Genomic DNA, 21679 nt, shown 5'->3' on the forward strand with positions numbered 1-21679 from the left:
TCAGCAGGCCCCTACACTGTGAGAAGGCCTTGGCTCTTTATCAAAAGATTGACAAACTAGACACCCATTTTTGTATGCTTTAGGTTAAAAAGTTTACCATATGATAGGTCTTTTATGAGTTTCTTCTGTGACAGTTTTTAAATCTGTCACTATCTACCAACCATATTCCAGAGACAAAAGGGCTGCTCTTATATAGTCAAAAGACAGCCAACAGACTAGCAGGTGGATTTTGCTGTAACTGTTAGAATGACTGACACGATGGAGCGTGACTCTGAATTCTATGATGGACAAATGTTGGCACAGGACATTTCAGATATATGGTCATAAGACATAAAATATAGTAAGTAGTACCAAACAAGACTGAGGCAAATAGGAAAGTTGGAAGGGCAAAGAAACAGGCTTAAAATTCAGTACATAAAGGACCAGCAGGGGGTGGTATGGTTAAGGCGTTGGAGTCCCACATGGCCAGTCATGGTTCAAGTCCCAGACCCAGCTGCTTGAAAATCATGCTGGGTGCATGTGTGTGCACCCAAGATCCTAAGAGGAGAATGGAGGAAAAGGGACTGTGGCATGGCTATCCTTCCTGGTGAGAAGGAAGTGATTTCTCACTTTCCCTCCCACTGTTTCTCTCTGGCCTTCTGCGAGCTCACATACCTTATGGTAAAAAACTAAAAAAAACAAAACAAAACAAAACAAAAAAACCCCCCCACAAACAAACAAACAAAACCAGAAAGAAAAAATTCATGGCATGAGACAAGTGGTGAATAGGGGAAAGCCAGTGCCAAATACTATTGATAGGTGTGAACTTGAGTGAGTGTGAACTTGAGTGAGTCACATCACTGCCTTGGGTTTCAGTCTTCTTAAAACAGAAACATAATAACAACTGTATCTTTGGAGCCAGCAGGTGGCATGGCAGTTAAGGCACTGGACTCCCACATGACTAAGGTTCAAATCCCAGACCACACACTAGGTACGTGTGCGTGTGTAACTAAAATCCTGAGAGAATAATGGAGGAGAAGGGACTGCGTGCAGTGTGGCATTCCCCTTGGGGGTGATTTCTCACTCTCCCTCTCTCTGTCTCTCTCTTCTCTGGTGACCACATGTGCCCTGTAGCAAAAAGTTAAAATAATCATCATAATAATAAACTACATCCAAAGATCTCCATGCAGTGTAAGAGAAGTAGCAGAGTGTCACACATGACAAATGCTTTTTATTGGGTTCAATCTGAAAGGGTGACAATTTGGACCATGGAAGAAATGGAGAGGAAGGGGTGTATTTAAGAGAAGGATGGCTTTCCATTTTGTGCTGCTTTGTTGTCTGTTGAAGGAAATGGCCTCTTTCAGTATAACTTTGCCTGCTGGTATGCATCAGCGTGTATTTGCAAGTTAATACTGCATTTAAGTCCTGAGTGAAAAGTGGGTCATGAAAACGGCTAATAAGTTCATAAATAATGACACAATTCTCCAGCTAATTGTAAAGAATAGTTCCTAAATATTATGGATTTATTGGTGAGAAGATCATGCACTATGTGTTTAAAAGACATTTAAAAGCATTCTGGGATGTTTCATAATGACGAAATATTTAAATCAGAGCATGTATCTTAGGTTTCTGAGAAAGGTTACATGTTCAGTTAATAATTCTCAGTAAAAAGTGCAGTTTTGTATCTTGTTTCTGTTTCCCTTGACCTTTCCTGGAAAAAGGTACAAAGGATTCGATGTAATTTTTTTTTAAATTATTTTTCAGAGAGAGAATTTTCCTATAGGGTGCATGTGATTGCTGGAGAGACAGAGAGAGATAGAAAACAAGAAATCACCCCCCACGGGATGATCATACAATCCCTTCTCCTTCATTCTCCTCCTGGGATTTTGGGCATGTATGCACTTGTACCTGGTATGAATTTTAAGCTGCCAGGTCTGGGATTCGAACAGTGGTAGACTACATGGGAGTCCAACGATATAATCATTATGCCATCTGCTGGTCTCTAAGGTTTTTTTTTTTTTAAAGTTGATTTCTTCAATGAGTGAGAGAGACAAAGAGACATCAGCCCCAAGAGGGTCTTGATGCTATCTATGATCCACCCGCAGCCTCCACCAGCCTGATTCATGGCCACACACTGTCTGGTGTACTCAAGGAGGACTTCAAATGCAAACTTGGAACCTTCTACTGTGGGTCAGCAACGTAGAGCATTATATTTCACCACTGTGCCAGCACCCAGCCCCCTCCATAATCTGGAAAGTCTATATTTCACAAACTCTCTCCATGTGTCAGGCCCTTTCCTATACACATTGAAGAATGGGCCCTCTCAATCCTTACAAGGTAGAGATCATTATAATTCCCATATTACAAATGAGGAAATTGAAGTACTGACATTAAGCAATTTTCCGAAGAGTGTAAAGAATATAAGAAGCAGAGACAAGCTTTGTATTCTTGCTATCCAGCTCCAAGATTTATGTCCTTCCATACCAGGCTGTCTGTCCCTATATGCCTGGGATCTTCAAATGGGAAAATTTATAGTACACAGGTCTCCTTATATGGGACCTTAAAAACTTAAATACTGGGAAGTAGGAGTGTAGAAAGATAAAAAAATTATTGAGAAAACTCTTAAGAAAGCAGGAGGATTAAAGACTATCATGAAATAGAAAAAAAAAAAAAAAGTATCCCATCTACATGGAAAGCTGATGTTCTCAAGATCAATATCCACTATGAGGACAGGGGATTTTTGCTTGTCAGCAGGCCCCTACACTGTGAGAAGGCCTTGGCTCTTTATCAAAAGATTGACAAACTAGACACCCATTTTTGTATGCTTTAGGTTAAAAAGTTTACCATATGATAGGTCTTTTATGAGTTTCTTCTGTGACAGTTTTTAAATCTGTCACTATCTACCAACCATATTCCAGAGACAAAAGGGCTGCTCTTATATAGTCAAAAGACAGCCAACAGACTAGCAGGTGGATTTTGCTGTAACTGTTAGAATGACTGACACGATGGAGCGTGACTCTGAATTCTATGATGGACAAATGTTGGCACAGGACATTTCAGATATATGGTCATAAGACATAAAATATAGTAAGTAGTACCAAACAAGACTGAGGCAAATAGGAAAGTTGGAAGGGCAAAGAAACAGGCTTAAAATTCAGTACATAAAGGACCAGCAGGGGGTGGTATGGTTAAGGCGTTGGAGTCCCACATGGCCAGTCATGGTTCAAGTCCCAGACCCAGCTGCTTGAAAATCATGCTGGGTGCATGTGTGTGCACCCAAGATCCTAAGAGGAGAATGGAGGAAAAGGGACTGTGGCATGGCTATCCTTCCTGGTGAGAAGGAAGTGATTTCTCACTTTCCCTCCCACTGTTTCTCTCTGGCCTTCTGCGAGCTCACATACCTTATGGTAAAAAACTAAAAAAAACAAAACAAAACAAAACAAAAAAACCCCCCCACAAACAAACAAACAAAACCAGAAAGAAAAAATTCATGGCATGAGACAAGTGGTGAATAGGGGAAAGCCAGTGCCAAATACTATTGATAGGTGTGAACTTGAGTGAGTGTGAACTTGAGTGAGTCACATCACTGCCTTGGGTTTCAGTCTTCTTAAAACAGAAACATAATAACAACTGTATCTTTGGAGCCAGCAGGTGGCATGGCAGTTAAGGCACTGGACTCCCACATGACTAAGGTTCAAATCCCAGACCACACACTAGGTACGTGTGCGTGTGTAACTAAAATCCTGAGAGAATAATGGAGGAGAAGGGACTGCGTGCAGTGTGGCATTCCCCTTGGGGGTGATTTCTCACTCTCCCTCTCTCTGTCTCTCTCTTCTCTGGTGACCACATGTGCCCTGTAGCAAAAAGTTAAAATAATCATCATAATAATAAACTACATCCAAAGATCTCCATGCAGTGTAAGAGAAGTAGCAGAGTGTCACACATGACAAATGCTTTTTATTGGGTTCAATCTGAAAGGGTGACAATTTGGACCATGGAAGAAATGGAGAGGAAGGGGTGTATTTAAGAGAAGGATGGCTTTCCATTTTGTGCTGCTTTGTTGTCTGTTGAAGGAAATGGCCTCTTTCAGTATAACTTTGCCTGCTGGTATGCATCAGCGTGTATTTGCAAGTTAATACTGCATTTAAGTCCTGAGTGAAAAGTGGGTCATGAAAACGGCTAATAAGTTCATAAATAATGACACAATTCTCCAGCTAATTGTAAAGAATAGTTCCTAAATATTATGGATTTATTGGTGAGAAGATCATGCACTATGTGTTTAAAAGACATTTAAAAGCATTCTGGGATGTTTCATAATGACGAAATATTTAAATCAGAGCATGTATCTTAGGTTTCTGAGAAAGGTTACATGTTCAGTTAATAATTCTCAGTAAAAAGTGCAGTTTTGTATCTTGTTTCTGTTTCCCTTGACCTTTCCTGGAAAAAGGTACAAAGGATTCGATGTAATTTTTTTTTAAATTATTTTTCAGAGAGAGAATTTTCCTATAGGGTGCATGTGATTGCTGGAGAGACAGAGAGAGATAGAAAACAAGAAATCACCCCCCACGGGATGATCATACAATCCCTTCTCCTTCATTCTCCTCCTGGGATTTTGGGCATGTATGCACTTGTACCTGGTATGAATTTTAAGCTGCCAGGTCTGGGATTCGAACAGTGGTAGACTACATGGGAGTCCAACGATATAATCATTATGCCATCTGCTGGTCTCTAAGGTTTTTTTTTTTTTAAAGTTGATTTCTTCAATGAGTGAGAGAGACAAAGAGACATCAGCCCCAAGAGGGTCTTGATGCTATCTATGATCCACCCGCAGCCTCCACCAGCCTGATTCATGGCCACACACTGTCTGGTGTACTCAAGGAGGACTTCAAATGCAAACTTGGAACCTTCTACTGTGGGTCAGCAACGTAGAGCATTATATTTCACCACTGTGCCAGCACCCAGCCCCCTCCATAATCTGGAAAGTCTATATTTCACAAACTCTCTCCATGTGTCAGGCCCTTTCCTATACACATTGAAGAATGGGCCCTCTCAATCCTTACAAGGTAGAGATCATTATAATTCCCATATTACAAATGAGGAAATTGAAGTACTGACATTAAGCAATTTTCCGAAGAGTGTAAAGAATATAAGAAGCAGAGACAAGCTTTGTATTCTTGCTATCCAGCTCCAAGATTTATGTCCTTCCATACCAGGCTGTCTGTCCCTATATGCCTGGGATCTTCAAATGGGAAAATTTATAGTACACAGGTCTCCTTATATGGGACCTTAAAAACTTAAATACTGGGAAGTAGGAGTGTAGAAAGATAAAAAAATTATTGAGAAAACTCTTAAGAAAGCAGGAGGATTAAAGACTATCATGAAATAGCCAAAAAAAAAAAAAAGTATCCCATCTACATGGAAAGCTGATGTTCTCAAGATCAATATCCACTATGAGGACAGGGGATTTTTGCTTGCAATTATTTCCTCCTTCTGGTTTATACCTAGGACCTAGAAGATAGTTCCTGGAACACAGTACATGCTCAAGAAATATTTGTTGAATAAATAAACAAAGAATGTAAGAATGCTATTGGAGTATGGCCAGGGTCTCTATTTTGCTTTAAAAAGAAAAACTATTAGGGGGAGACCAGCAGGTGGCATGATGGTAAAGGTGCTGGACACTCCCACATGGCTGACGATGGTTCGAGTCCCGAACCTGGTGGCTTGTTTTCTCACTTTCCCTCTCTCTCTCTGGTCAAAATAAAATAAATAAATGAATGAATAAAAATAAATAATTAATTCTTTAAAAAAAACCTAGGTATTAAAAATGTATATCCTGTGTGAGAAAAATCTTAATATACTTATCATCTGGGTTTGAGATATGGGGAGGATATGACTCTTGGATAGCTAATTTAAGTCCCTGATCCTACAGTAAAAAGCCATGATCTATGTGCAAATAGTAGACATTTAGAACAGTAGTATGTTGATTCAGGTATTCTTACAGTTAGGTTTAGCATTTGAGAAACCCTGGATATAATTTTAAAAAGCATGGAGAGGACATGATTGGGTAGGACAACATTTCTAAGTTACATTGCTGCATTTCCAAGTTGTAATTCCAGTTACTGTACAGCTCTGCTTAACTTTAATTTGTTTGGCATCGAAAAATACTTCCATGCCTTTGATTATATAAAGTAGTTTATAAGACATTTAAGAAGTACTAATGCTTTGAGCTGTATCATCTTTTTAATTCTAAATGCCAGGAGGAAGGAAGATAGTTTCTACCTGAAACATCAAGTCCTAGAAGCAAAATAAAATGTTTGGTGTAATTTATCACCACAATCCAACCAGCAGGAGAGAGCTTTGCCTTGACTATTTTTCTAGGTCAAGTATTTTGACAATGTCCACATCCTTGAACTCTAGAGTTAGAGAACACTAACAACAAAAATACCCTAGAAGCGATGGGTCCAGTCCTTATAAGTGTAACATGAATTGACTTACCAGCTAAATTTAGCATTAAGTGGGCAAAAGGACACCTGACTTAGATGAATGCCTTCAAGAGTAGAGAGAAATTTTATTTATCTTAGTCATATTTATAATTTCAGTTGAAATATTTGCAAAATAAATAAGAGGTGCAAACTGTGACAAAGACTGGGAGTTCTATCAAGGAGAAGCCACGTAGAGAAACTTTTCCAAGTGGCTAAAGGTGAGTCTTTTTAGGCTGTGCAAAGTCCTTGCTAGGCTTGAGGACTGCACACCATTGCTGAGGCTTTGGTTCACAGACACCAAACTTCTTCCTTGTGCTTTATTGGGTTTGACTCTTAGAGACCTCTCCTAGCACAACAGCCTCTCATGTCCTGGAAGCCTCATCATCATCACTCACTAGGGGATGAGATTCTTTTTCCTTTACAGAGTCCAGCACAAAGAAAGGAGGCTGCACTTAGCAGTCCCTTTAATGCAGCCTGAGTAAATGACTCTAGCAATGTAAGAAAATGCATCAAGAGAAAGGAACATCAGGAGCAATAATTATAAAAAGCTATTCTTTTAAAAGAGATTTTTGCCTTAGGGTGTGTGTGCTCACCAAAGAGAGAGAGACAGAGATGATGAGAGGGAAAGTGAGAAATCACTCCACCCCCACCCCCCCCAGGAGGGGATGGGCACACAGCAATTCCTTCTCCATTCTCTCCCTGGATCTTAGGCATGCATGTACAAGCACCCAGCATGATTTTTAAGTCCCTTGGTCCGGGACAACTGCAGTTGGCCATGTGGGAGTCCAGTGACATAACCACTTTGCCACCTGCTGGCCCATAAAAAGCTATTAATTAATGCCTGATTACTATTTGGAATAGGTATATTGGGACTTGGAACAAAATGGATAAGTTCTATCCCAGGCTTTGATAACGATCCCCAGATGGTTATTTACTTTCTGTATGTATTGGATTCCTGTAAAAACAAAATACTAAGTATTAAATGAGATAATGCCAACAAAGTACCTGGAACTACTGGGTCACTGAAGAAGTCATGACGCGTTTTCCTATGCAAAAAATGTGTCATGACTTTTCCAATGAACTAATAGATATTCACTCATTAATGTTTATGTATCATTGCTATTAAATTACCAGATGAGAAACTGGAGTCATAATTTCCTGCAGATTTAAAAAGAAAACATGGCCAAGAATCTTGATCTACTGCCCAGGGCTGGCATGTTTAACATTGTCCAGGTAGAACATGGTATAACTTCATGCTGCGCTGTGCACCTAAAGTAGGATTTGACTGGCACCTCCTGAGTCATGCATCACTCAGAATTAGAACATAGAAAAGTGGGGACCAGAAGATGGCCAAACAGTTACATTGCTTGACTCCCACGTAGTATATGGCAGTTCAAGTCCTGGACTTAGCACTTAAAACTCATGCTAGACTCATGTGCATGCATGCCCCAGATCCCAAGAGAATGGAGGAGGCAGGATTGTAGCATGGCCATCCCCCCACTTCCCCACCCCACTCCTGGGAGAGTGAATTCTTACTGTCTTTCTGTCTCTGTCTTTCCAGTGAGTGTGCATGCCCTATAGCAAAAGTCTTTCTTAAAAAATTAAAAAGAAAAAAAAGAACACAGAAAAGTAGATGGCTTCATTGAACCACAGAAAATACTAAAATCTGGTGTATGGCTTAAGGTATGATTGAAGGATTTGTGATGATGATAAAAGAGTTCTAGAGATCATTAATACTTCACCCACAATGAAAAGTTCTTATAAGTTTAATATGGCTACCCTGAGGGCAAATCACTGTTTTGATTTCACTCTTAGAGAACATTTTATTATTCTGAGTAAAGGAAGTAGAGAGGAAAGAGAAGTCCAGTTACGTTTACCACCTAATAAGGTAAAGGTTGAACCGTTGGTACAGAGCTGGGCTCGTGGTAAATGCTCTGTAAGTATCAGCCATAAAATTAGGATTAGCATAATTTCTGGCCTATCCCAGAAGATGTTGAAGAGAAGAACTGAAATGTGATTCTACTATTAAAATCAAATAGAGCTACAGAAAGCTTTTCTGAGTTTAACTAAATTAAATTTCTATATTCTCATCAAAGTAAATACTTGCTTTCATATTCCTTTTACCTGTGCTTTCTTGCTGAAATATCTCTTTGCACCATTGGAATTTCTATCTCGTACAGATAACATACAAATGAACAAATATCAGTGTATAAAACCAAGGAGAGTAAAGCACATCATTGATTAGAGATCATTGGGTTTTATGTTTCTCATTGGTAGGTTATGTCAGTTTTCATAGTTATCATTCAATGATTGATTTACTTAAGAAAAATTTTAAGGTGTCTACTATATGTCATGCTAAGCTCTCACAATGGATAACAAATAAGACAGTTGTGTCCATAAGATGTCCTTAGTTAAGTAAATCAGTTTCTATAATAACTTATTTTTTAAAATGAGTATTTATTCAATTTTATTTGTTATTATTATCATTTTAAAATTTTGCTATGGTGCTCACCAAAGAGTTAGGCTTGTTTTCAAAGTGAAAGGTGATGTTGCAGGGCATAGGCAATTTTAATGTATCAGGAACTAATTACATCCTGTTCTGTACAAAGGTCTACATTAGGGACCAGCAGTTAGCATCATGGCTATGTTGCTGGACTCCCATGTAGCCGACTATGGTTCATGTCCCGGAACCAGTGACTTAAAACTCATGCTGCGCACGTGTGCATGAATGCCCAAGATCCCAAGAGGAGAATGGAGGAGAAGGGATTGTGGTGTGGCCATCCCTCCTGGGAGGTGATTTCTTGCTTTCTGTTTCTCTGTCTCTCTCTGTCTGTCTGGCGAGCACACGCGCCCTGTAGCAAAACAAACAAACAAACAAACAACAACAACAAAAAAACCTCTCAAAAAAAAAAAGTCTATATTAATGCTCTGGGTCTGGAAATGACACTAGGACCCTACTTCTAGGCTGGTGCTCATTAACTCTTAGACATAAAGGAAAATATACTCATGATTTCAAAGGAAGTGAGATAGGTGCTAGTAAAGAGAGATAATCATGGACCAATCATCTGGAGAATGGGGAAGGTAGGTGAAATTTAGCAAAAATTATATATATTTTTTAGATATATATATATACACACACACACACATACATATATACACACATGTAATTTTATATATATAACATGTAATTACATATAGTATATAATTTTATAAATACGTATATATATATGTGTGTGTATATATATATATATATATAATTTTTTCTTACTTTGGTAAGATATTAAGTGTGTGTCCAAATTCTACCTTCTTCATGTGACTTCTCTAAAATGGGCTTTACAGGCCAGAAGGCGACATGGTGGTGAAGATGCTGGATCCCACATAGCTGACTCTGCCATTTGAGTCCTAAACACTGTGGTTCTAAAAAACACACAGGGTACATGTCCATGTGTGCCCAAAATCCTGAGAGGAGAGAGGGGACTGTGGTACGGCCATCCTTCCTGGGAAGTAGTTTCTCAGCTTCCCTCTTTCTCTCTCTGTCTGGCAAGCACATACACCCTATATACCTATAATCTTCAAAAAAGGGGGGGGGGAAGACGGGGAATTTACTCATTACAAATTTGATGAAGAACATGAAGAAAAAGTGATAAATCTTGGTATATAGTTGTATACACCATCACTAACGTGATATAGGACCCACTAGCACTCCAAACTGTTTCCATGGGCCTCTTGGCATCAGAACCTTCTATCTCCTGGCTTGCGCCAACAGTTTTTTTATCAAGATAGTTATGCCTTTTCAAAATTTCAAATAAGTGGAATCATACCTAGTAGTCTTTGTTTCTAGTGTTTTTTTTCACTTAGCATACTGCTTTTGAGTTTTTATCCCTATGGTTTTAGGTATTAATTGTTTGGATCCAATGTGTAAATACCCATGACTGAGATAAGTAATTCATCAGGCAAGTATATGTTTAACTCTGTGAGAAACCAACAAACTGTTTTATGAAGTGGTTATACCATCTTGTATTCCTAACAGCAGCATCTGAACATTCCTGTTACTTCTCAACCTCAGCAACATTTTGTGATGTCTTTTATTTTAACTCTTTGTTATGTGTATGGCAGTGGTTTAAATGTTTATTTTCCTACTACTGGTTAATTTGGAGGGATCCTTTCATAGGTGCGTTTGCCACCTATTTGTATTTTTTGGTGAACTGTCTATTCAACTATTTACTTTTAAATTGGGGATTTTTATTTCCTTATTGTTTAGTGTTACATGTTCTGGGAAGAAGACCTTTATCTCATATATATATTTTCTAAATATTTTATTTTGTAACAACTTTAATGGAGGTATGCCTTCCACTGGGACTTGGAGAATGGTTGTTCTTTATAGTCATGAAAGAAATTCCTATGAGTTCACTTAATGACTGTCTCCCTGGTCAAACATGTTCCCTGTGGTAAAGTTGGTGTCTGCATTATTCACTACTCAATGATCAAAGAATAGCACATTGCCTGACATTTTACTAACACTCAATACTTTGCAATAAATGAATAAGTGAATAAGTAAAACTGTGACTTGCAAGCACCGGGGCAAGTTCTATTAATGAAAAGGAAAACAGTTTTAGAAGAAAGAGATCAACTTGCAAAGGTAGCCTGGGACCTGACTGTACAAGGCAGTGGATACCTGTCAGTGGGTTTGGGTTTTATTTATTAAGCAAGTGAATGGCCCTAAGACAAAGGTTTGAGCTGGCTGTCTGTGCTGTGGCAGTCTGATGGGTGCATTTGAGGGGATGAAACCTGCCAGGTGGAAACCTTTCGTGTGTTTTTCAGTCCTCAAGAAGAGAGGTGACAAAGGTTAGATCAAAGGAGATATAATAATGTGAGAGGTGATATGGAGGAAGTAGCTTCAGAAACTCTCTGAAATTGGGAAGGGGATGAGAAATACCTGAGGTAAGAAAAGAGTACCAAGTCCGAGAACAAGTAGAAATTCATGTAATATACTTGCTATCGACTGAATTGTGTCTCCCAAATTCACATGTTGAAGCACTAATCCCCGATATCATTGCATATGGAGATAGAACCTATAAGGAAATGATTAAGGAATGCAAAAGAAGTCCTAAGGGTGCCCTGAGATGATAGGATTAGTGTCCTTATAAGAAGAAACATCAGATAACTTGCTTTCTCCCTACCACGTGAGGACATAGTGAAAAGCCAACCACGTACAGGCCAGGAAGATGGCCTTGCTAGAAACTGAATTGGTTGGCATCTACTGGTAAATGTCTTGAACGTGGACCTTCTAGATTCCACAAATGAGAGAAAATAAATTCCTGCTCTTTATGTCATCAGTCCATGCAATTTTTGTTAGGGTAGCCCAAGTATGCTACTTGAACACTAGAAAGCGTTTCCCAAAGGAATACTTATAATACAGATGTAAAATTTAAAGTCAAACTGAAAATGATCCCTATATGAATCTTATTTTCTAGAATGAAAAGGTTTGCAAATTTTGTCAAGTTACTTAATTTATCAAAGTGTTGATTTCCTTATCTGTGCAGTTGCAAAAATTACATTTGCTTTTTATTTATTTATTTATTTATTTATTTATTTATTTTAGGTGTTTGCCATAGGGTACATGCACTCAGTGGAGGGAGATGATAGAGAAGGGAAATGAGAAATCCACCCCTCTCCCCAGAGGGGGAAGGCCATGCCAATAATCCCATTTCCTGCATTCTCCTTCTGAGATTTTGGGCATGTGTGTACAGACACACAGTATTATTTTCAAGCCTCTGGGTGCAGGACTCAAACTGTGGCCAGCCATGTCAGAGTCCAGTGGCTTAACTACCATGCTGCCTGCTGGCTTCTATGTTTGCTTCTTAGGGTTGTTGGAGAGAAATGAAAGAAAGTTGTATGTATTATGTCCAGTGTAGACCCAGCATAAGAAGGTATGAAGTAAAAAATAGTAAATCCCTTCCTGTCCTAATACCAGAGCAATATATCTAAACTAAATTACATTCTAATGCTTCCTGAATATTCTTCAAATGACTAAGCAGAGAAAGGTTGTGGGCAGCCTATTTATTTTATATATTTCCCAGAAGTAGTATTGTTTGGGTAACGTATTGGTTTAACCTTTGGCCATCTTTTTTTCTATTTAGCCTCAAGTGTATAAATGGCTAACTCACCTAATTTTGAATGGAAACCTTCCCGAAACGATGATACCCACCTTTATTGTCATGGATAGGTGAAAAAGCAACACAACATCACTTATTTACTCTCCCATCAAGTCTGTGGGATGATAGTTGATGTCTGTCAATGTACATGTTAGGAAAGTGAGGCTGGGGTGTGGGAGGGGCTCTCCCAAGGTCACAGAGCTAGTAAGTGGCCTAGTATGGACAGACACCACAGTCTGCTTGAAACCAAGGCCCCCAAACCTTCCCAAACACTACACTGTCCATTGCAAAACTCAAGAGCACTTTCGGAAATGGCTGAAGGAGGAGGGAAGTGTTTTCATGGATCAGACACATGACCATATCCTGTACGTTTCCTAACATGGATTTTCTGTTCTGTGCCTGCCACTCACTCAGCAGCATCAAGTGAACAGCCACCATTTAGCTCTAGCTGCTCTGGCCGAGAATGAATTCCTAGAAAGCTGGCATGGATGTTTTCTTCTGTCCCACACTTACAGTAATTACCGGTAAGGGTTACTTCCACCCTATCATTTTGCTTTCAATTGCCAAGATTAGTAAATTTGAGGTATAATCCCAGGGCTGGACTGCAAACCTAGAGTTTTTTTTTTTTCTTTTCTTTCCTGTATCTTCTCTGAGGTTATGAGTAAATTTTTAAATGTTCATGGCTGCCACAGGTCAGTTTCAGAATGTTCTACTCTAACTTCAACATTTCATGTTTTCATCCTTTTTCATGCATATCTGAAGGTTTTTGTAGTTAAGACCATTTGGGTCTTTTTTTAAACAAACAAACAAACAAACAAACACTTTTTGTCTCCTTTCTCTTTCTTTTCTTTCTTTCTTGGAATCAAGCTGAACTAAGTTATATAAAAATGCAAGAGTTAGGGGGATCAGTAGTTGGCATAATGACTATGTCGCTGGACTCCCATGTAGTCGACGGCAGTTCGAGTCCCGGACTTGAACCACAGTCAGCCATGTGGGAGTCCAGCAATGTAACTATTATACTATCTGCTGGTCTCTAGTCCCTTTACTTTAAAAAAATCCATTTACTGTTTTTTTTTTTTTTTTTTTTTTTTTTTTTTTTGCTTACAACCTGTAGATTTCTAACATATACATCAAAAAATATTAAGTGTGAGCCAGAAGGTGGCATGGTAGTTAATGTTCTTAACCACCCTGGGGGGTGATTTCTTGCTTTCTGTCTCTCTGGTGGGCACATGTGCCCTATAATAAAAACCTCTCTTTCTCTCTCTCTCTCTCTCTCAAAAAAAGAGAATATATTGTTTCACAAAAACAAATAGTTTATAGATATTAACGATTTCGCATGAGTAATAACTCCAAGACTCAGCATGAATGTGGGTTCTTTCTATCTGAAATCTGCCTTCCATGTTGCTGCTCAATTCTTAGGTCTTGATTCAAGGTGAAAAGATAGCCAACAGCTCCTTGGGCTGTATGCATTCAGATTCAAAGTCTGTGACATACAAGGAGCCTACATCTCTGGTAACTCAAACGATAGTCCTGGGCTTGAGATTTGTTGGCCTAGATTTGTCTGCAGATCTATCTCTGTGACTCTGTGGATAAAATGGTGTAATTGGTTTGATCAATGACAACTGGTCACTTTCTCCAGTGCTGGAGCCAGATGATGCATCAGCTCCTTCAAAGCAAGTGAGGGACAGGTAGGACTCCTGAAGCAATTCTGTTTTTGATTAATCTATTTGGTATTATTTCCTAGGTAGTTATTTCCAGATAGCATACCTGCCATCAAATTGCTGCAAAAGTAGGTAAGTAATGATGCTCAAGGCTGCAGAATGGTAAGGCTCTGACCTTCTGTGGCATTCTTCAGTAGGAAGCACATCCATTATTTGGCTTCTGTCATTTTTCTCTTTGGTCAGATGCATTGCTAGGAGGTTACAAGAGATGTAGAGGCAAATTTAGCCAAGGCCTTGAACTCACAGAAGTTCTTTCCCTGAATCCTGGCTTGCTTCCGAGCCTAGACCAGCAATGAATTTTCAGAGACTCTGTCTTCTTCTCAGAGGATCTTACATAAGCAGTAAAGAGGAAATGTTGATCATCCTCCATGCCCTAGTCCCCAACTCACCTTCCAGAAAAGTGGGGTCAATCCTGACAACTAAAAAGACGGTGGAATTCACTGTGAAGCCGCCTCACAGCCAAGAATAGCCAGGCATCAAGAACATTCAGTTCTTAATCTCAACTCCTTCACTGTTCATACTATGCCACAAAAGAACTCACTTTACTTAATGGGGTTTTGGTTTTCTCAAGTATAGTACATGATATGGAATGCATGCCTCTGTAGGTTTCCACTGACTTTTAGAAATTAAGAGCAGGTGAGATTGCTGTGATAGGGTGTGTGTCCTTGCTGAAGAGACAGAGAAAGACAGAGAGACAGAAAGCTAGAAATCACCCCCCAGAGGGGATGGCCATGCCACAATCCTGTCTCCTCCATTCTCCTCTTGGGGATTTTGGGCATTTAGGCACACATGCCTGGTGTGGGTTTCAAGCCTCTGGGTCCAGGACTTGAACCCAGGTAGCTATGTGGGAGTCCAGTGACATAACCATTAATTCCATCTGCTGGTCCTGTAACCTAGGCTCTTTGCAGGGAACAATCCCTGAACATTAATGATCCTCACTAAGTAATGATTCCTGGAGGTATCTTCATGGCCTGTCTTCTCAGGTCAGTCTCTCCACCTCTCCTCTCATGTAGGTGCATCTGGGAAGCAGAGGGTATTGGCATGCCACCGGTTGGACAAAAATTCTGGTTATTTCACTGACAAGTAGTGGAACTTGCAAATTAGCTAATTTACTTAGCTTCCTCCCCCATCCCATCAGTGATATGAGCATGATAACAGCCCCATCGCATCTCAGAGGCATTAAGAAGCTAAAGGGGAAAAAGGACACATGGTGCCTCCTCTAGCAATGAACACAGGAATGATTAGCACCTTAGGTCTTACGTTTCTCATGCTGTTAGGATCTATCTTTTCTGCACATGCACGTGTGTATGTATGCGTCTGGCTTTACAGACTACATCATGCTAAACTAATTATCTGCATCATTCTTGCTTCTTCTTGGAAATTATTTCTTTCCTAGTGCCTGGTAGGAAGCTAAACACACAGTAAAAGTACATGATCAATAGCAATGATGTAAATCTGGAAGGGTCAAGATGTCTACCTTCAGAGAACAAGCTCTAGACAGAGGTGTACAGATGTTTTGCTCTGGACCATCTGCGACTTTGAGGATTCAGTGAACTATCTCAGTGTTTCAGAATGTTGATGTTAAAATAGGAGTTACAAGTGTTTTGAGGATCATGTCAATGAAGAACAGGGCTTCTTATGTAGCTAGAAATGCAGAAGGATAAATTATTAATGTGGTTTTAAAGATGATTTTTTTTTAAAGATCAAACTCTTATGTTTTCTCTTCCTATTACATCTTTAAAACCCTTTCCCACAGCTCTCAGGGGTTTTCCATTCTCTGCTGGTGCATCCTCAAGGTGATTTTAGAAAGGCATCTTGCAGACTGGGAGGTGGAGAAGTCTGCATTGCCACCAGCAGCCCTGTAGCCCTGTGATCCAAGTCCACACACACACACACACACACACACACACACACACACACACACACACCTCAAGAAAATAAATGACTGAGCATGGTGCTCACATGTGTCCATGCAGACGCCATCTCTGTGACCCCAGCTCCTTTGCGCTTTCAAGTTCCAAGCAAACGGGAGGAGGAACTGGGGCTGCTGCGGCTTCCAGCAGGTGTGGAGGAGGCTCTCACACACTTCACTTCCTCGGCCTCTGTTTTCTTGCCATTTATTTCCACGGCACTGGCTGTGTGTGCACCGAGCCATGCTGTGGCAGAGATACCCCAGAGGAAGAGGAAATCCATTGAGCTATTTTTCACCATTACATACTTCACTTCCTAATAAATGAGATCCAGAGCATGCAAACAGCCAGTCTTGTAGATCATCATCTCAGGGAAAATCACAGACCTAACGCAGCACCAAGTAAAAAATAAATGAACCCAGAGGAGAGACAGTCTGGCGAAACCTGATACCGAGTCTCTTCTCATAGCATCCTACCATTCTCTAGAAGTTTTTGTGCCTAGGAAAGGAATCGGGGCTCTAATGGCGTTTGAAAACAAAAACAAAAACAAACAAACAAAAAAACAATGAAATGTGCCCTATAGCAAAAACCTCTCAAAGAAAGAAAGAAAGAAAGAGGGTTATTACATTTTTTCTTTGACTGGAGAGTGTGTATGCTCACCAGAGAGAGACAAAGAGACAGAGCTAGAGGGATAGAAAAAAGCAACACCCCATTGGAGAGTGGCTTTGCTGTGTAATCTTTCTCTTTTGTCTCTTCTTCATTTTCAGGATTTGGGGCTTACACACACACATGCACCTGGTGTGTTTCTCATGTTGCTGGTTCCGGGACTCAATCGATACAGTTGGCTATTTGGGAATCAGAAGTTCTAACCACCAGTTTACAGAGTGGGCTCTAAAAGGATATTTTAAAAAGTTTATTTCTTTCTTCCATCAGTAAGAGAGACAGGGAGCGAAAGAAGAGATAGTAATAGGCACCTCCAACAGGGTCTTGACACTGTAATTCTCTCTAGTCCCAGCCCTGGATCATGGCTGCATGCATACCTAGTGTGTTCAGAGAGGTCTCCAGATGTGAACTCAGAACCTTCCCAGTAGGTTAACCTCACAGAGCATTGTGCTACCACTGTGGCACCGTCTGGCCCTCACAAATAGATTTAGATGTAAGAGTAGAGAAGAATTCTGTTGAGAACAAGTCACGTTTCACCTTGATTCCATCCCTGCTGACCCCTGATCCCTGACTGGCAAGTGGCACAAGTGCTGTGGATTTTATCAGCTACTCAAGCCAAGAGGCATATCCGACTGTGTATTTCAGGACCATAATAGCATTTGAGCAATTGGACACATGACCTACTTGTCCCTGGACAGCCAAGCTCATGAGACAGCCATGGCTTTCATAGCCTCCCCAGCCCCTGTGCTTTCCTGTGGTCCTCTGGCAGAGACGCTGTGCATTTGGATGCAACCCTGAATGCTGAGGTCACCTGTGCTGCTGGTTGTATCAACGGAGGGAATCAGTGGACAGTAATACAATCTCCCCACATCCACCAGGGAATATGATATTTCATACAGAAAATAACAAAATACTCCCATGGCCCCGGGGCAATATCCTGAAGTTGTTTGAGGTGAAAGAAAATAACTGTCTTTTGGGCAAAAGAACTTTGACTCTTTAGCAGTAAACTTTTGTTGCCTTTTGTCTTACACCATCTGAATACTTACTCAGAGTGATTCCAGGTGAGAAGAGGAGATGGCTCTCCTGCGTGAGTGTGCCAGCTTTCTTTGGCCCCTTTTTCTCAGCCCTGAAATCATCTGAGATGATAAATTAGGTCTTTTTTGACAAAGCCTTGCAATTTCCTTGTACATTTCAAAACTTCAGTTGGTGGGTCTCAAAGCCTATAGAAAAACCATGATGCTGTTTTCCCTGTATTTGTATATTGCTGGGGGGAGGAGTAAAACAAGCTGGTTGTTAACTTCTCTACCATTCCTCTGAGCAGTCTCATGGGTGGAGAAATAAGGAGTTACTCTACTGTGAAAGGATGGTGGCAGGAAGCAGCAGTTGGCAAAGCAGTTATGTTGCTGGACTTCCACATGGCTGATCGCAGTTCGAGTCCTAGACTGAGTGGCTTGAAACTCATGTTGAGTACATATGCGTGAGTGCCCAAGATCTCGGGAGGAGAATGGAGGAAAAGGGATTGTGTCGTGGCCATCATTCCAGGGGTGATTTCTCACTTTACTTCTGTCTCTGTCTCTTTCTCCAGTGACTACACATACCCTAAAGCATAAACCTCTAAAAAAACCAACAATGACAATTCAGAAAGGATAGTGGCAATGCTCCCTGCTTCAATGACAGATAATTTGGTGCCCGGTTGCCTTCAGTGGGGAATCACTGTCCTCCTTCATAATTAAATACCATCTAATTTGCTTGTTGTGGTTGTTTTTGCCAGAGGGTGTGTGCACTGGGTAGAGAGAAAGAGAAAGGAGATATGCCCTTTCATGGGCATGATTATGCTGCAATCCCTTTTCCTCTATTTTTCCCTCTTTCTTTTGGAATTTTGTGTGGTGATACTGCGATCCCTTTCTTCTATTTCTTCCTTCTTTGGGGATTTTTGGGCATGTACCAGGCCAGCAGATCTGGGACTCCAGCCACATAGTCAGCCATGTGGGATCCAGTGACCTTAACTATCACACCACCAGTTAGCCCCATCAAGCCTTTTATAAAATACAAGTGCTAGAAGGAAATTAAGACTTGAGGCCCCTACGGTGTTATGTGAAGGGGTTTTCACATCTTTTTTCTGCTAACTAGATCAGATAGTTTGAGAGTGGGAGGGAGCATGAAAAGGGAAGCACTGTCAATTCCCAATAACCACTGCCATGTTGGCATTTCTCTCATGCCACTTTGATACTCACTACAAAATCAAGGGATAAAGAAGGAAAATAAAAGAACTATGATTCAAGAAACCCAGTTCTGGGTTTTATGACTTCAGCAAAGTCATCTTACTGAGTTTCACTCTTAAGTATAAAATGGGGAAATGATGTTTACAAGGTTTGTAGCAATTTGGGGGGTGTTAGAAGGAAGATTTGGACAGAGATTGTTTGGCTACTCCTTAGCAAAGACTGACAGAGCTTTTCCTAGTCTTTCCTTGGGCTGGATGGGGCCACATGACTGCTAGCCAGTGGAATGTATGTGGAAGGATGTAGTCAACAAAAACCTCTCATAAATGGGCTGAATCTTATGAGAAGTGGCTTGAGAACAGTATCCAAAGAAACAATGGCAACGCTTGGTAGGGAAACAGTGAAGATACCCTTCTTCAAATGGGTTGTCTAGGTTTGAAACTTGAGCATCTTAGTTATCACAGTGATGGGCTATAGACCTGAGCCCCTGTCGTCATCCGCAGTCTCCTGGTCTTTGTGTAGCAGTGTGAAAATGGAGTGAACCTTCAAACAAGACTGAGTCTAGCTTCTCACCCTCTGCATAGACAAAGCTCAAAGTCATTGCAAATTTGATTTATAAAAACAAAACAAAAATAATAAAAAAATAATTTCAGTGAATGATCCCCTCATCTTGTTCCCACATACAAGCCAAATACAAATATTTCCAAAGCCCAAGACAAGGTCAGAGTCACATGTTAGGAGTCCAGAAAGAAGACTGTGTCCCAACCAAGAACACCTGTGTTGGACATTTACAAGAGTAAAAATAGTTATTTGTATATTAAGTCACTGAAGTTTTAGGGTTTGTTACATAAGCTAGTGTTGTCCTATTAATACAAGACCAAATGAACAGAAAAAGTATACAAATAAATTCTGCCAACTCTAAAACACTCTATAGATTTAAGGGCCTTTATTGACTGGACTGTATAAGGTACTAGGAATAGCTGATAGAGTTATATTGAAATAAAATACAATTTGTTGATATTTATTTAATACTAGATAAAAAACTTTGTGTAGTTTATCTAATTTGTTCCTCCCAGTCAACCATCTTGAAGTTGGTTTGTTTCTTTATTTGTTTTTATCTCATTTTTACAGTTGAAGAAACCAAACTTCAGAGACATTAAGTCACTTGCCCCAAATCATACAACTACTAAGAGGTGAATGTTTTCATTATATTATTTTATTCTCAAATCTGCTTTTACACTCTAGGATTGCATTAAAAATTTAAAACCTTTTTCTACAGGAATGCTCAAAGGCCTACTCTACTTCTCTCTCAGGGAAATAGTAGGGAGTATCTACATGGATCACTGCTCCTTTGAACAGGTCTTAAAGTCGCTATATTGCAGATGGCATTCACTGAAGTCATGCTCCAATTTGGGCAGCTATTTCTCACTCAAAACTATGCAGTTCAGGTAATTGAGTTTTCAATTTTCTTATATCAAAAGTAGCTCAGGACAGCTAGAGTCTCAGATAGATTAAGGCTTTTTATTTTCCTCCCTTCCTTCTGTTTTTATCAAGCTTTGAAAGTGTACTTGCCAAAATAGTGTGATATGAGCTGCTCTTTAAATAATTTTACCAGGTGAAGAATAGCTGGTACATTCCATTTTGTCAGTAATGATTTTGCATTTGTCACTCTTAGCAGGTCCCTGGACAGGGTACCATTTTCACATTCATTTTGGATACTATTTGGGATATTATTTCCATTCAAGGGCAGGCATTGGAACCGAGCAGATTATTTATTTCATATACTTTGAAACTATTTGGGCTGTAATGGATAGCAACCTTGACCTAGGCCATTTCAGATGCAAAGCTTCCTCCATGCAAAATCAACTCTTTCTATAACTAGAGAGAAAGAGGACTTGACGATTTCCCTTTGGTTCAGAGTCCCATTTCCCATCCCTTTGTCCACAGGTAGTTGTAGATGCCGTTCTCGGACTTGAGAACTGGTTTGGCTTAACTTTCTGCTGTTCAGATAAAAAACAGCAGCAATTTTCTGCTTGAATTTCTCTGTGACTAAATCCATTGATCATCCTTTCTCTCTGTGAGTGAGAAGTGTGTTTTCTCCTTAATAACTCCTATCCTTCTCCCTGGATTTTTTTTTCCCCCTTCGCTTGTTTGTGTTGTGTTGGTCAGTCCTACGCGCTATTCCTCTGAGAGACAGAGAGAGCGCAAAATTGAAGTTATTTTATGCTTGGGCTCCCTCGGTCCCAATTTTCAAATCTTCATGTCAATTTTCACACATCAGTGTCATGTGGTGAATGTTATGGAAATTTCAGTGGGGTCCTTGGGAGGCAATTTATACATGAATCCCTCCCCCCTCCACCACCCTGCTGCAATTCCTGTCTTTTCTAAGAATAAGTGGATCTATAATTAATGTGGATTTTAAAATATAGTGGCATTCAGAACTCTCATAGCAGGTTTTCGATGCCATGTCTTCTTTGCGGTATAAACACAAAAGCATAAATGCTTGCTAGTTCTCTCTCCTAATAAATGGGCTTGTGTAAAAGGAATAAA

Source organism: Tupaia chinensis, unplaced genomic scaffold, assembly GCF_000334495.1.
Source record: "Tupaia chinensis unplaced genomic scaffold, TupChi_1.0 Scaffold000078_1, whole genome shotgun sequence".
Classification (NCBI taxonomy): Eukaryota; Metazoa; Chordata; class Mammalia; order Scandentia; family Tupaiidae; genus Tupaia; species Tupaia belangeri.